Here is a 16904-nt window from a genome sequence, read left to right on the forward strand (position 1 = left end):
GTATAATATAACCACATTACCACACACTCACACAAAATCTGTACAGTCCTGTAATCCCGACCTGCTAAAAGCTGCACCATAAAGCCCTGAAAATCATCAACTACTGTTATCTGTAAAAATTCCAATGAAACAAATGGACATGCCTAAAAATCTTCCCCTTCAGGAAAAACTTTACTACCAAGATGGGAGTGGCATTACAAGGAATAAAGTGTTCCCAGGTATTACGCAGACAGGAAGAACACAGTAATAAGAAGTGCAATGCCTCACACAAAAAATCTGGAAGGCTCGGTCTGAGCAGTTTCACTATAGTTATCTCTTTTCAGCATACTTCCTTTAACCTTGAGCAAAGTCAGCAACTGCTCAGGCTAAGGCTTGGCATTTATTGTTGATTATGCCTTGATGGGAACTAATTTTGTTACGATAGAGAAAATACACTCTACTTCTGGAATGTATTCCAGAACTGTTCAAATATCTAATTTTCAAATTGGTAGATGGGGCCAGATAAAGAGAAAAAGAGTTAAATCAGGAGTTGTCTATTCACTTTACAAAAGGATTCCCTGTAGGGTTTTACTGGAATGAAAACCCTACATTAAATTTACATACAGAATCAACTTTCAGAAATTAAACTCACACAATACAATTAAGAAGTGCATAGCCCAATGACACTTTTGAAGCCTTGGTATTTTAACCGTGTGTACATAGTTCTCATTGACTTATTAAAATGTATTCATACTTCAAAAGGGAGGTATTAATCTAGCCCATTGACTTTTTTGAGTAAAATTTTATTGGCTGATAGAAAGTTACCTTCATAAGATACACAGAACATAAAATCTGTAATTACATGGCTTTCGATGGAAATAAAAACAGACTATGAACGCAGAACATTAATAAAACCAAATACCTAAAATTCTGGCATTTAAAAGAATCTATAACATTTTATTTTTCTTTTTTTTTTAATTTTTATTTATTTATGATAGTCACAGAGAGAGAGAGAGAGAGGCAGAGACACAGGCAGAGGGAGAAGCAGGCTCCATGCACCGGGAGCCTGACGTGGGATTCGATCCCGGGTCTCCAGGATCGCGCCCTGGGCCAAAGGCAGGCGCTAAACCACTGCGCCACCCAGGGATCCCAGAATCTATAACATTTTAAAAGCTTGGAGCCAGACCTGCTGGGATTCCAATCCTGGCTCTGCCATTCCTAGGTGTGGCACCTGGGTTAAAAATATAATATATGTAAGTGCTCAGGACAGGGTCTGCCCGACAGATAGTTAACACTATATAAAAGTTGGCTTTTCTTATTTTCTTCTTCTTCTTTTTTTCTGAGGGCATGGAGCCCAACACAAGGCCCAGACTCATTATCCTGAGAAGAGATCAAAAGTTGGGACACCTAACCAACTGAGCAACTCAGGTGCACCTAAAGGTTGGCTTTGCTGTTATCACTATCATGTAACCTCCACCCTTAGGCTGTTCTTTGTGCCATCATTAGAGTCCTACATAACCTTAGTCACTCCCCAAACAACATTTCTGCATGAGAAAAATACAGTTTCTGTAACTATTTTAAAGAAGAATCCCTTGGAACTATTTTACCAATGATGGCAAACACCTAGCCAAGCCATATTTTGCTCCCAAAGTCTCAATGATTTAAAATACTCCTCTGAATCTACATTTGACACCTGTTTGGGTCTTTCTATCCAAATTTCTCAGAATTTCCAAAATCCAGTACTATAGGATCGGGTCAGGGCCAGCCAGGGAAAGCATTCAAAAAGAACTTCCATTCTAGCCAGCCCAGATGGGCCAAGACGTGGAAATTCATCAGCGAGAAAAGAAGGTGAATGAGTCAAAGACATGGGGTATCGGGGGCAGGGGCCCACAAACAGAGGTGCCAGGAAGTGGCTCTAGGCTCAGAAAAAAGTACCTCAGATTTACTGTTTATGGTCTCTCCAGGGTCGAGACTTAAAACCTTACAATAGCTATCCTAAGGGAGAACCATGGAATGGAGGGCGTGAAGGGGGTGCCGAAAGAAACCTTAGCATGCATTCTTTCCTATGTGGTCTTTCATTAATCAATTTCATTTCTGGGATCCCTGGGTGGCGCAGCCGTTTGGCGCCTGTCTTTGGCTCAGGGCGCGATCCTGGAGACCCGGGATCGAATCCCACATCGGGCTCCGGGTGCATGGAGCCTGCTTCTCCCTCTGCCTGTGTCTCTGCCTGCCTCTCTCTCTCTCTCTCTCTCTCTCTCTCTGACTATCATTTAAAAAAAAAAGAAATTTCATTTCTTGGGACTCCTGGGTGGCTCAGTGGTTGAGCATTTGCCTTCAGCTCAGGGCATGATCCCGGAGTTCCCGGGATCAATTCGATCAATTCCCACATCAGGCTCCCTACATGGCGCCTGCTTCTCCTCCCTCTGCCTATGTTTCCTGCCTCTCTCTCTCTCTCTTTCTCGTGAATAAATAAATAAAATCTTTTAAAAAAAAAAAGAAATTTCATTTCTTAAAGGAGAAAACTACATGGGTTTCCATATGAAAACTATACGAAGAAATTCAAGCATCCCACAAACCCTTCAGTAACGAAAGCTAATCGTTTCCAGCCAGCATCTAGCATACTTGAAGAATGATAAAAGGGACAGCAAACAGGACATTTCTGAGGCTCAGGCAAACTTTATAAATATGGAACTCCACAAATATGGTGTTTGACATGGCTCTGGGGGATACAAGAAGTGATTCTCTATTTTGTTCGAGGACAAGCAACTGCTCTGACTTGTCTTTATCCAGGCAATGCTTTGTGAGACAGATGGTAACATAATGGGGGGGGGGGGGGGGGCAGCAAAATGAAGAGAAGGTGGTTAGGATTACAAATGAGTGTTTGGAGGGAAGGTTTGATCCCCCCCTTGCTGTCAGTTCCAAGATGCACAGAGACCCGATTCAACACAGTTCAGCTAAAGACAGGTTTGGAGCTCCAGCATAGAACTTCCTCTCAGCTACCACTCCTGTCCCCAGGCAATCGCTGAAATACCAAATGATCCAACTGTGTCGGGTTCCCACAAACCAGAACTACAGGTCAGGATGCCAACAGCCTGGGTTCCAGGGCTGGCTCTGGGACTCTCACCTGTGGGGATGTGGGAAAGTCACCTCATTTCACTCTGAGGCTTTTGTTTCATCTGGAGAATGGGACTATTTGAGAAAACACCAGGAGTGAACAGAAATGACTGCCTCAATGATGTTTGCCACCACTAAGGATGTGCTGCCATCCCCGGTTACCAATCTTACAATTCTGGGGTGGCGGGGCAGCAGGGTGGGGGAGACCCAACAATCCTAGGCTCCCAAATCATGCCGCTTTTGGAGGGAGAGGTTGCAAAGCAACTTTATCACCTATGTTTGAATGATCAAAAATCTTTAGACAGCTGCTAGATTCACTTGGTGATTGTAAACAAAGTCAGTGTACCTGTGTACACAGTATGTGTGAGAGTCCCAGGATTACAGAATTTTCAAAAAAAAAAAAAAAACCCTACCTACGTAGCTATGTATGTGTACACCTCTCCAGGCATGCACACAAACTGTATCTAGACTTATATAAGACAATCTGAACATTTCTTGATGAGAGCTTGCCTCTGTTCCACGCTTTTCATGTTATGTAAGCAGCCACTTTGCCTGTCTTCCTGCAGTGATTTCAGATCTAAGCAGTGTATACTTTGCTCAGAAAAGTTTTTTATTAGTTGTCTTCTTTCCCCACCCATTCTTAAAGAACGAACTGACTCAGTTTTTTGATGGCAACGCCACTGGGTGGGAGTGAGTATGGGGGTGGCAGGGTGGGAGAAAGGGAGGATGAGGAGGAGGAGGAGGTGGCAGGAGCCAAGAGCTGAATCACAGCCATGTGAGTAATCTTAGGCTTTTTTTTTCTTCCTAAGGGTATGAATCAAATTAAGCTTGTTTTGCTGTGGATGAAGGAAGAGGAATATAATAGCGTGAATCAGAGCAATTATCAAATATGTGGTGCTCACTAAAAATTAATTACAACCACTGCCTTCTCTCACACGTCTGCCAGAAGATGCCGGAGAGCTTTTGTTAATCAATATAATGCTTTACAAAAATTCTTAAGAGTTTGAACTTGATTCTCACCCTCTTCCTTTAAAAATTTCCTTTTACACATGAATTTCAGAAACAGGAATTATTTCGGAGCTTCTGTGAGATAATCTTTGGCCCTTGGAGAGAAGTGTGAAAACAACGCGGCTAATACTGGGTAGAGACCAGGTTACACACTATCTAGCCTTGAGTGCTAGAAGCAAAATAATGAGTTTATGAAAACAATTGCTCAGAAATGAGTTTAACCTCTCAGGAGCTTACTGAGGGGAATGCTGCATGCAACAACAAACCCAAGGGGAAAAGTGGACATTCTTTTATAATAGTTTTCGGTGAGAATAAAGTTGCTTACAGACTGCTTGAACTTCCTTATGCTGAGTTAAGTGGATCCTCATCATTTTAAGAATTTACTAGGAGTCATAATGAGAAAACGATGGATCGAACATATAAAATCAATTTTCTGGAATGTAGAGAGAGTGTAAGAACACAGCTCAATTATTTGTAGTCAGGGTACAGCTCTACAGATTTCTATAGAAAGGCACTTCCTTTTTTGCCATATTTGAAAATCCAATCTATTTAGTAATTCATGGAATCTAAGTATTACCATGGGGGGAGGGGGGGGAGATTGGCTATCTGAAGAGAAAAGCACAATATATCTATTTATCTATAGATAGGCAAGTGTACCCTATGGTTTTAGTACCCTTACAGAATATTCCACACACAGGAGCTCGAGGAGAATAGTGTCTTTATCACACTGTCACATTTTTCAAAGTTCATTTCTATTTATGGGACAGTGTATTCTGTGCCAGCACAACCTTGGGGATGGGGGGTTGTCTCCAAATAAAATATTTCAAGAGCACTCTGAATAAGCGAAGTCTTTTAACTTTTCTATGCCTCTATGTTCCTCAATTTGGAAACTAATCTGTAATGACAGCTCTTTAGGGATGACAATTTGTATGCCCAGGTTTATACATTTATAAATCTGCCACCTAACATGAACATTTTGGAGATATTAGCCAAGATTTATTTACATAATCTAGAAATATATATCAATAGTAGGTTCACATAAAATGAGCCAGATGTTGAGAAGCACCTGGGTGGCTCAGTGAGTTAAGCATCTGCCTTCAGCTTAGGTCATGATCTCAGGGTCCTGGGACTGAGCTCCAGAGCTCCAGGTCAGGCTCCCTGCTCAAAGGAGAGTCTGCTTCTCCCCCTTTCTCGGCCACTTCCCCCTGCTCCTGCATGTGCTCTCTAATAAATAAATAAAAATCTAAAAAAAAAAAAAAAAAGAAGAGAGAGAGAGAGAGAGAGAGAGCCAGATGTATTTTCAGACGAAGTAACTTGGATATCTCAACCCCCAGCCCTCTAGTTCCCTGCCGCCCAAACACAGCAAACTTAATGATATGGCTATATTTGACTTTCTACATTTCAAGCTAGTAACTTTCCTTACTTTGACTAAGTTTCTCATGCAGTAGAAATAATATTCCGAAACCTGATTTTGTCCCATCTTGACTTATCTTTATGCCCTTGCGATAAAGACATGACCAGAAATTTTCTATTTGTATTTTAGTTTTCTTTTTTTTAAGTGTTCTAAACAGTATTTGCAGAGGAAGACACTAAAAAATTGTTCTAATTAAATTCTCAGCATCTGAGTCCCCTGAAGAGAGTTCTTGGGAGTACTCCAAGTGGGTTTCTGCTGCCCTCCAACATCGCAAATGTTCAGAGGTGGTGGTAGGGAGTGGAGTGGTAACCATTCTGATGTTTTTACAAATGGGAAGACCCAGAATATTTTCTTTTTTTTAAGGTTTTATTTATTTATTCATGAGAGACACACAGAGAGGCAGAGACACAGGCAGAGGGAAAAGCAGGCTCCCTGCAGGGAGCCTGATGTGGGACTCGATCCCAGGACCCCAGGATCACGACCTGAGCCAAAGGCAAATGCTCAACTACTGAGCCACCAAGGCATACCAGAACCAGAATTTTCAAAGGCATAACTGATGCTTACTGCAGATGCACTGAATACCTAAGAATCAGTCCCTAACTACACTGAGGTGATGAGATTTACAGCTAGTGATAGGGTAGAGGAATCACAAATAGTAACAAAGACCATTTGGAGGCCAGGCATCCAGGCCAGGCCAGTAGTGGAGGAAGATATGGTGGTGTTGGGGTAGGGGTATGGAAGAGGTACTGGGGAGAGGACTTGGTTGGGAGACAAGAATGACGGGGCTATCAAATATGGACCATGCCACGGAAGGCTGGCTTATCAAAGGGAATAAATAATAGAAGTGAGAAAGAGAAACAAGAAAAAGAGGGCATGAATTCATTTTAAAAAATACAATTTTAGGGGTGCCTGTGGTGGCTCAGTCAGTTAAGCATGTGCCTTCATCTCACCTCCTAATCTTGGTGTCCTGGGATTGAGCCCTGCATTGGGCTCCCTGCTCAGCAGGGAGCATACTTATCCCTCTCCTCATCACATGTGCTCTCTCTTGCTATCTCTCTCTCTCTCTCAAATAAATAAAATCTTAAAAAAAAAGATTATTGTAAAGGTTGAGCTTTTTATTTCCAAATTTGCACTCAGCCCTCTTTAGGGTATTGGTTATTTTTCCTATACCCTATCTCTCTAGTTAATATACCTAGATCCATCATTATCATCACTCCAGCATATGTCCAAGCTATTAAAAAACTCAGACTGTGGAGAAGCAGCCAGCAGGGTAGTGAGGGGGGGCTAAAAAGCACCCCAGGATTAAAGGACCTAGATTTACTGAAGCAGAGGGAAGGCTGGAAAGCAAAGAGATACCTGCCTGTTGTCGGACGTGTGGCTAAGAAAAGTCCTATCACACAGAGATGGGACTGGCATCCTAAGCAAAGGAGGGTCTTAAGAGTGGGAATAGGAACCCAGCAGGGATGTTAAAGGGGCGGGGTCATCCTGCCCATTGGGTGGCTGGCTTTCAGCCCCTTCTGACTCTGCAATTCTAGAATTCCAAGGTGCTCTATTTCAACACTTTTGTAGAGCATTTTCCATCACTCTAAAACAATTGCATTGAAAGAAAGCCTGTGCCAAAGCAAAAACAGATCGATGCAGAGCTCCTCTGCTGGAGGAATAAGTCGCAAATTAATTTAATCTGATTATTTCCTCTGTGGCGTGACAATCCACGTATGAATCCCCCTGGGACGTGTCTGCCTCTGATCTCACCTCCTGTGACCAGGAACCATGTACAGTGAACTGGCTGGTTGTACAGTAGGACAGAACAACTTTTCCTCTCAATTCCCACCCCAATGGATCACACTGGAAGAAAACAAGATGACCCATTAAAAACTGCAGCTGTGCTATCGTTATGTAAGATGTCACCATGGGAGGAAGTCGGGTGATGGCTCCGTGAGCCCTCTCCATACTATTTGTGTGAATTCTGAGGAGCCTGTAATTATTTTCAAAGAAAGAGTTCAAAAACAAAACCTGCAGCTGTCTGAAAAACTTATCTTCAACTAATTGTAGCAAACCAAAGTCCAAACTCATTTTTGGATAATTACTCCCAATGGTGCTAGTAGCAGCTTGATGCCAGAGAAACATTCTGTAAGAAACCCAACAAACTCTAACTCAAATACCCGACCAAGCCTCCCCTTTTTGTGAATGCATATGGTAGAGTATGCATTAAGTACACCCTGACTGAAGATACACTGGGATCTTAGAAATAGTTGAAAATAAAAACTAACTAACTGAAAGGGACAAAATTCAGATCTACAAATTTAGTTTTAGAATTCTAAGATGCAGAAAAGAGACCCACTCTACCTCACCCAATCTGAAATGTCATAGATTATAAGACACTCCCTTCTTTTATGTACCATTAGGAAAGAAACAAACTTTGCCAATTAACTGTTACATGGTGCCTCAAAGGCAGTCCTCATTGATGGTCAAGCTAGCCTCTCATTTGCAGTGTCGGAGATGGGCGATTTCTCCTGCCTTCAGTTGTGTTGCTTGGCATGTGGCTGGCAGCCCTTTAGCATGTATCTCAGCAGCAAACAAAACAGTTTCAAATACTTGAATTTTCCTAGTTGTTGCTTTAAAAGAAAACGTGGGGGAATCCCTGGGTAGCTCAGCGGTTTAGCGCCTGCCTTTGGCCCAGGAGTCCCGGGATCGAGTCCCACATCAGGCTCCTGGCATGGAGCCTGCTTCTCTCTCTGCCTCTCTCTCTAGATTTCTCTGTGTCTATCACGAATAAATAAATAAAATCTTTTAAAAAAGAAAAGAAAAGAAAACGTGGGATTTCAGTCATTTCTCCAACCATGAACATTTATTTGCCTCACTAATATCAAATTTACTCCCTACTGTGCTAATGCCTTCCTTTGTGTACACAATAGGATTTTGTTTCGACCCTAATAAAATTTTATTTTGGTAAGTGTAATCTTACTGAGAGTATATCAAATGGCAGATACCCTCGGCCATATATAGGACCAACAATACAGATCAACTGAACTGCTGCCCGTGTAAACAGCTACAGCCAGCTTTGTGTGTGCATAGGCAACAGCAACAGCATGACCACTGCCCAGCAGATGGCTACTGAGAGAGGCCATCCATTCTAATATGCATCCAGATTTTAAAAATAGTCAAATATGGGGAGTAGGTAGAGGGAGGGGTCTTAGAATATATTATATGCCATAGATACTATAGATCCTCTTCCAGCCTGGGCAAATACTCATTGCCCATACCCTATTTCTGACTACCTACTACAGGTAATTCCTCATTCCTTCAAATATTTTTCATGGAGTACTTCTAACTTCCAGGTACCAGGCTAAGTTTAGGGAATACAGCAATTAACAAGAGACAAAGCACCTGACACCTCAGGGAGTTTCCAGTCCAGAGGGGAAAGACACACAATCAAATAAATGCAAAATAAGCTAGGCAATGATGATGAGGTCTTTGGCAAAATACAGAGCAAGCAAACAATCCTGGAGTGCAGGTAGGAGTAGGGGAGCGATCAGTGAAGGAAGGCCCCTCTGATCAAGTAGGCATTTAAACAAAGTTCTGAAGGAAGGCAGCAAGGTTCCATAGAGATCTGGGCAACAAATGAGGGAGTAAGGCAGAGGAAAAACTTGCCCAGGGGTGCTGAGGTAGGGGTATATCTGGTCAGTTACAGGGACAGTAAAGAGGCCAGTGTCACTATAACAGAATGGGCAAAGGGGAAAAAAAGACCTAACAGTGATTAGATTGAGCAGGGATGGAGGGAGCAGATCACACACGGCTCTCTAGGCCATTATCTTTCAAGGATTATGGTATGCACTCTGAGAGAAATAACAAACTGTGAGAGGCTCCTGATCAGAAGCATAGAACCATCTAAAAGTTTAACTCCTGAGGCAAAGGAAGGAAAAGCACCTGCTGATGAATCCAAATGAGGGGACAGCGATCTAGCCCAGGTGGTATCAGTAGAGGTAAGGGTGACTGGCCAGATTTGGGATATCTTGTAAAGGCAGAGAAGATAGGATTTGCTGATGTTGGGTAAGCTAAAGAGAAGACTCGTGGGGGACTCCAGAGTTTGTGGCCTGGGTAACCGGAAGAATGGAGCCTCTATTTCCCCAAGTTTGGGACAGGCTGAGCATGGCAGGGGTGGGGAGGTATGAAGAACTGGGTTTTAGACATGCTAGGTTGGAGATGCTGGTGAGATATCCAAGAAGAGATGAAGATGAAATTGAGCAGAGCACTGCAAGATGAAATCATCAGCATTTAGGTGGCATTTAAAGCCGCAGGATCAGGCAGCCCGGGTGGCTCAGTGGTTTAGCGCCACCTTCGGCCCAGGGTGTGATCCTGGAGACCAGGGAACCTGCTTCTCCCTCTGCCTATGTCTCTGCCTCTCTCTCTCTCTCTCTGTGTGTGTGTGTGTGTGTGTCTCTCATGAATAAATAAATAAAATAGTTTTTAAAAAGTACATAAAGCTGCAGGATTAATTTGCCTTTGGGCGCAAGGATAGATAGAGAAGTGGTAGGAGGACTGAGGCACTCAAATATGAAGAGGTTGGGGCAATCAATACCAGGAGGAATCAGGAAAGGGGACTGGCAAGGAACCCTTGCATCAGCAGAGCACCAAGTGTGACATCAAGGAAGCCAAGTAGAAAAAAAATGATTTCAAGGAAAGGGGTACGAGTAGCTGGGTCAAATCCCACCTGCAGGCTGAGAAAGGTTAAGGACTGAGAAGTCAGCATTGGATTTGGAACGTGGAGTTCCTGGGTGCTCTTGACCGGAGTCATTTTGGAGGTGGAGGGAGGTAAGGGACCAGACATAAAACCTAACTGGAGTGCTAGCAATGGCACATGGGGGGAAATGCATTTAAGGCAATACATAAAGATAACACTTATGAAATCACATAGGAGCTGGAAGAGAATGTGGGTGGGAGAAATGGATGATGCTGAGGAATACATGGATAACTATAAGAGCTTCAATTAGGAACCTGGTGACAGAACCCAGCTTGCCATGGAGAGGCTGGCCTTTGTTGAGGCCACATGGGAAAACGACCCCATGAGCACCCAAGGAGTCATGCCCGTAGGTTCAGGGGTAGGAATGCGTGGAAGGACTAATTTCTATGTTATACGCCTCATTAAGACTTTCTTTTAAGAGATGGTTTCATTTGTTCTCTCACTTTTTGTTGTTGCTGTTGCCATATCAGATGCAATAAGCCTACAGTCTGAATCCAGAAATTTTGTTAAGTAGCTAAAGACACATGGGGCGCCTACAGCTGGCTCAGTCAGTGGAGTGCGCAACTCTTGCTCTTGGAGTTGTGGGCTTGAGTTCCATGTTGGGTACAGAGATTACTTTAAAAAAAATGTCGGGGCGGGGGGTGCCTGGGGGGCTCAGTTGGTTGAGCATCAGTTGAGCCTCCGACTCCTGATTTCAGCTCGGGTCATGAGATTGAGCCCCACGTGGGGCTCTGTACTCAGCAAGGAGTCTGCTAGGTATTTTCACTTTCCCTCTCCCTCTGTCCCTTCCCCCTACTCCCTGCTCACTCCTGCACTCTCTCTCTCTCTCAAAATAAATATATCTTTAAAAAAATTTTTAACCGGGGGATCCCTGGGTGGCTCAGTGGTTTGGCGCCGGCCTTTGGCCCAAGGCGCGATCCTGGAGTCCTGGGATCGAGTCCCGCGTCGGGCTCCCGGCATGGAGCCTGCTTCTTCCTCCTCCTGTGTCTCTGCCTCTCTCTCATAAATAAATAAATAAATAAATAAATAAATAAATAAATAAATAAATCAATCTTTAAAAAAACTTTTAATCAGAAGTAACTAAAAATTTTAAAAAATAAAATAAAAGTAACTAGGGGCACCTGGGTGGCTAAGCGGTTGAGCATCTGCCTTTGGCTCAGGTCGAGATCCTGGGATCAAGTCCCACAACAGGCTCCCTGCAGGGAGCCTGTTTCTCCCTCTGCCTATGTCTGCCCCTCTCTCTGGGTCTCTCATGAATAAATAAATAAAATATTTAATAAATAAATAGATAGATAGATAAATAAATAAATAAATAAATGTAACTAAAGAAACATTTTTAAAGAGAAAGAAAGAAACATTAAGATTGTTGTTGTTGTCACCCAGAGTGATGCATGGCTATATACTTAAGTATCTGGCAAACGTTAAACCACAAATATTAAACAGAGCTGTGGGTAAGGAATGGCACTGGCTTTTTGTTTACAGACCTAAGAAACACAATGAATGAAAAGTAAAGAGCATCAGTACCAAGTAATACTGCAAAGCCACTACAACAACTTCAGCATCACTAGCTTTTGTATCTTAGTCACATTGTTTGAAAACACCCCAACTACATAGTTTATGGAGATCCATCACCTGGAATGATGATACAAAAGCTTCAGATTGAATATCTCTCTAGTCTGACACTGGTCACTCCTTGTGTGGCCATCACGTGGAGTCTATCTGTGGCCACAGAACTAAGGCTGACCAAGTTCTTGCTAACTGAAGACAAAAAGCCCAATTACTGAGCTTCATGAGTTCTAGATAAATAACCTGGAGATGACATCAAAATTTATCACAAAAACGCTGTGTGTAGGGTACCTGGGTGGCTCAGTCAGTTAGGCAACTGCCTTCGGCTCGGATCATAATCACAGGGTCCTGGGATCCAGTCCCACCTTGGAGTCCCCAGAGGGAGCCTGCTTCTCCCTCTACCTATGTCTCTACCTCGCTCTCATGAATAAATAAATAAATACAATCTTTAAAAAAAAAAAAAAAAAAGCACAGGTTTACAAGCCAGACCACCAGGGTCAAATGCCAACCTCACCATTTACAAACCATGTAACTTTGAGCAACTTCCTGAACAACTCTGTTTTCTCATCGTTAAAATGGAGGTAACCAATAGTACCTATTTCATAGGATTATCAGGAGTATAAATAGAATTGGTATCTGTAGTAATTATTGTAAAGTCACATTCACCATCTTGGAAATTAAAACTGATCATGAAAAGAAAGAAAAGAAAGAAAAAAAGAAAAAGAGAAAAAAAGAAAAGAAAAGACAAGACAAGACAAGACAAGACAAGAAAAGAACAGAACAAAGACACACAAGTAGCAGTGGGACCCTCTCAGGAATTCGTAAAACCAGGGACTCAGCAAGTCACATATCCTTGCAACAATCAATTGTACTCCAAAATTTGAGGACAATAAATAATGGGCTTTTCAAAAAGCATTTTAAATGGTCTTAACACAAAACATATAGGTGTCTAGTGCAAATTACAATACAAAATTCACATTTTAGGGCAAGGTGGAGACTTGAGATCAATTGTAGGTATGCTTGCTTTACGGCCTTTTATCCTCACAACCTCCTCTGAAATTTTAGGGGCAGCACTGGCATAAAGCACTGTCTGCTGAGTCAGAGAGGAGATCTATAACCTACGGGGAAATCGTGCGGGGAGGACACTCCCATATTTAATCCCTGAAACCAGAAACAGCCCTAAAAAAAAGGTCAGTGACTGCTGATGGTTAAGCAAATAGGATGTGGTAGGGTTAGCAAGTAAACCAGAGCTCCCTATTGTCCATTCAAGTCATCCCCTCCACCTTGCCCTGGGATGTGGGGGGTCTCCCCAGATGGTCCTCAATTGCACAGTTCAAGAGACCATGTTTTAAGTAGAGGGATTCTCCATGGGAGAGTCCGGGAATCCCCAGGGTATTTCTGAGAGGGCTGTGGTCTCCATCCTGAATGCTGTCGAAGTGCCCAGCCCTCCCTGCTTCCCTCACATCAGGTGGCTTGAGGCTCCCAGGGTTGTTCCAACCAGTCCTGTCACCACTTGTCCCTTCCTTTTAGGCCCAGACTTAAGGAGACTGAATCTATCAGAGAAGGGAAATATGAAAAGACGATGGTGTGGATGGCTTCCGTATTTAAAACCACACAGATTTTAAGAGGAGCATGGAATGCATGTGCCCTCAGAAGAGGGTCTCGGGGTATTAAAATTTAAATTTGTGGGCAGCCCCGGTGGTGCAGCGCTTTAGCACCGCTTGCAGCTTTAGCACCGCTTGCAGCCCGGGGTGTGATCCTGGAGATCCTGGAGTCCCACATCGGGCTTGTTGCATGGAGCCTGCTTCTCCCTCTGCCTGTGTCTCTGCCCCCTCCCCCCCCCTCTCTCTCTGTGTCTCTATAAATAAATAAAATCTTTAAAAAAAATTTTAAATTTGTATCAACAATGCCCTCTGTGCTCTAACAATCAGCAAATGAGATATTGATTTGATTGTGCAACAAGTATTTATTCTTTTACCCTTCTTTGCACAGTCCCAGGGTGAGCTCTGGGCGGGTAGAAACCCACAGGACAGAGACCACGCACTCCAGATTCAAGATGCAAGTAACAGAGACCAGAGAACGACAATCAGGAAAGACCATGATGAATCTAAGGCCATCTGTGGGCTCTCAAGTGATGAAACTGGCAATACCTTAAGCTTTGGAGTGCTTTCTCCAAAGGAAATTGCCCAGAAAGCCCAATACATAAAAGAGATCCACGCAAGTGATGTGGGAGAAGCTGGAGGAGCCCCTGTAGGCAGCTCTGCTCTCTGCTGCCTGCCCCCAGCCTGGAAGCCCGGCAGTGCCCAGCCTTCAGAACCCTCAAGGAGAGGCGGGGTGTGCTTTTGAACGTGAGCAGCACCAGTAGACAGGTAAAAAGGGGGCCTCTAGGCAGGAAGAGCCAAAAAGACAGGTGTGGAGGACTAGAAAAGGCTTGTACCACAATTTCTCCTTTCTGACGTAAATTCTAATCTTGAACAGCCTGCAGCAGCTGTGCAGCTACTGAGAGTGGTGCAGCAGTGGCCCGGGAAGGGCTGCATGAAGGGCAGAGCTCAAGAGCACTGCCCACGAGCAGAGAGAACAGCTGGGAGCCACACTTCCTGACCCAACCTGCCTTCTTGGCCCAGCTCTCAGCCGAGGCTCCCAGTGTCACGTGGGGATCACTGTGAAGGGAGGCACAGAAAGATGGGGATCCCAACCCAAGATGTCCCCCGAGACTTAACGTATCAAATACAGTGAGGAGGGAGGCCAGGGTAGGCTGTAGAACGTGTGCCTATGCTCACCAGGGTGGGTATTTCTCAACACCACCCCCTCATTTTCCCAACTTTTACGACACATGCTAATATATAGTTCCAGGAGGTCAAATCTCCCCATGTTTCAAGAGGGAAAAACACCGCAGCACTTATAGCACTGTGTGGGCCAAAGAGAACATAGCAATGGGTCAGTGGACACTTCTATATTAGAAAAGGGGTCTGGGCAGCCCTGGTGGCTCAGCGGTTTAGCGCCGCCTTCAGCCCAGGGTGTGATACTGGAGTCCCGGGATCGAGTCCAACGTCGGGCTCCCGGCAATGGAGCCTGCTTCTCCCTCTGCCTGTGTCTCTGCTGCTGTCTCTGTCTCTCTGTGTCTCTCATGAATAAATAAAATCTAAAAAAAAAAAAAAAAAAAAAAAGAGGGTAGCTCCGGTGGCTCAGCAGTTTAGCACCACCTTCAGTCCAGGGCGTGATCCTGGAGACCAGGGATCGAGTCCCACATCAGGCTCCCTGCACGGAGCCTGCTTCTCCCTCTGCCTATGTCTGCCTCTCTCTCTCTCTCCCATGAATAAATAAATTAAATCTTTAAAAAAAAAAAAAAAAAAGAAAAGGGGCCTCCATCTGTCTTGCCTACTACACAGGCCCCAGTATCTTGCCCAGGGTCTTATGTACACAATGTGTCCAATATACATCTGTTAAATGATGTCTGTGAGAACCAAGTATCTGAATTGGCAGCAGATTGTAAGCCAACTTCTTTGTCTCCCCTCCTTTAGAGAAACACTGCAGTTTGGGGGAAGTGGATGGGGTAGCAGGTTCTAAGTAAAGGGAAATCTATGTAGAAGTTACTCACAAAGTCACTATTAACAGTGCCAAGGTTACTGTATTTGCTCTCCACATCTCAATTCTTCAAATTCATTTACTAGGCAGTTATGCATAATCTCAATCTAATCCTTTCCTTCTTCTTTTTCCTTCTCACCCTCTCCAAAAGATTTGGAATTTTACTAAGAAAAACAAATTATCACTAAGTAAATGGGGAATGCATTGCAATTCCATATCAGGGTGGCAGGTGGCGCTACCTCTATCTCCAGCCTCAAAAGGTAGCCAAGGACCTGGGCTCAGAGTTTCTAACTACTGGAGACCTAGTCTTTGGTAGAGGGAGAGGGAGTACTAGGGGGGAAATGTGCATACTCATGGGGTTGCTAGGAACATCTCCAGAGCTCTTACATCAAAATGTATTTTTTGGGATTTTTAAGATGGATCCCAAGTCTCTGTTCTCCGTAGCTCTGGATAGACTTTACAGAAAGTCAAGTGTGAGGTTTGAGGAAGCAGGGAGTTCCAAGATGCACAGGGGAAAAGTTCTACCTAAGGTGTATCCTGAACATCAGAATGAAACAACTCTTACAAAATAATGGGGAGATGGTTCCAGAAATTTAACCACTCAAGTGAGATAGATGCTGAATCAGAGCTTCAGGGAAAAGACCGAACATCCCAGAAATGAGCAGATCCTATAATTGCCAAGAGTAAATAAATTCCTGGTCATCTTGCTGAGAACATGTGAGACTTGGGTAATGGTACCCTACCCACCATAGGAACATATACCACTGCTCAGAGCAACAGAAAGTTTGGGCCAATTTTCAAGGAAAAGGGAAAAAAAAAAAACGGGCTGAAGAGGATGAGAAGAGGATAGGCTTCATTGGAAAAGTGCCTATACTGGTGGGATTATGAAAGCCAGTTCTACTGATGGGAATGCAAACTGGTGCAGCCACTGTGGAAAACAGTATGGAGGTTCCTCAAAAAGTTAAAAATAAAACTACCAGGGACACCTGGGTGGCTGAGCGGTTAAGCATCTGCCTTTGGCTCAGGGCGTAATCCTGGAGTCACTGGATCGAGTCCCACATTGGGCTCCCTACATGAAACCTGTTTCTCCCTCTGCCTGTGTTGTGTCTCTGCCTTTCTCTCTGTGTCTCTCTTATGAATAAATAAAATCTTTTTTATAAATCAATCAAACTACCCTACAACCCAGTAATTGCACTACTAGGTATTTACCCATAGAATACAAAAACACTAGTTCAAAGGAATACACACACCCTGATGTTTATAGCAGCATTATTTACAGTAGTCAAATTGTGGAAGCGACCCAAGTATCCACCAATAGATAGATGAACGGATAAAGATGATGTGTGGTATGTATGCACACACACACACACACACACACACTGGAATGTTACTCAGCCATTTAAAAAAATGAAATCTTGCCGGGGTGCCTGGGTGGCTTGGTGGTTGAGCATCTGCCTTCGGCTCAGGTCATGATCCCAGAATCCTGGGATCGAGTCC

At 43.7% G+C, this 16904-nt stretch overlaps 1 long non-coding RNA gene across 2 annotated transcripts in view; it reads right to left on the minus strand.

The window, feature by feature from the left end:
• LOC112673151 (uncharacterized) overlaps positions 1-16904 on the minus strand; it is a 111655-nt gene that overhangs the window by 26598 nt on the left and 68153 nt on the right. The gene's annotated exons all lie outside the window — the stretch shown is intronic.

This window comes from Canis lupus, chromosome X, assembly GCF_003254725.2.
Source record: "Canis lupus dingo isolate Sandy chromosome X, ASM325472v2, whole genome shotgun sequence".
Classification (NCBI taxonomy): Eukaryota; Metazoa; Chordata; class Mammalia; order Carnivora; family Canidae; genus Canis; species Canis lupus.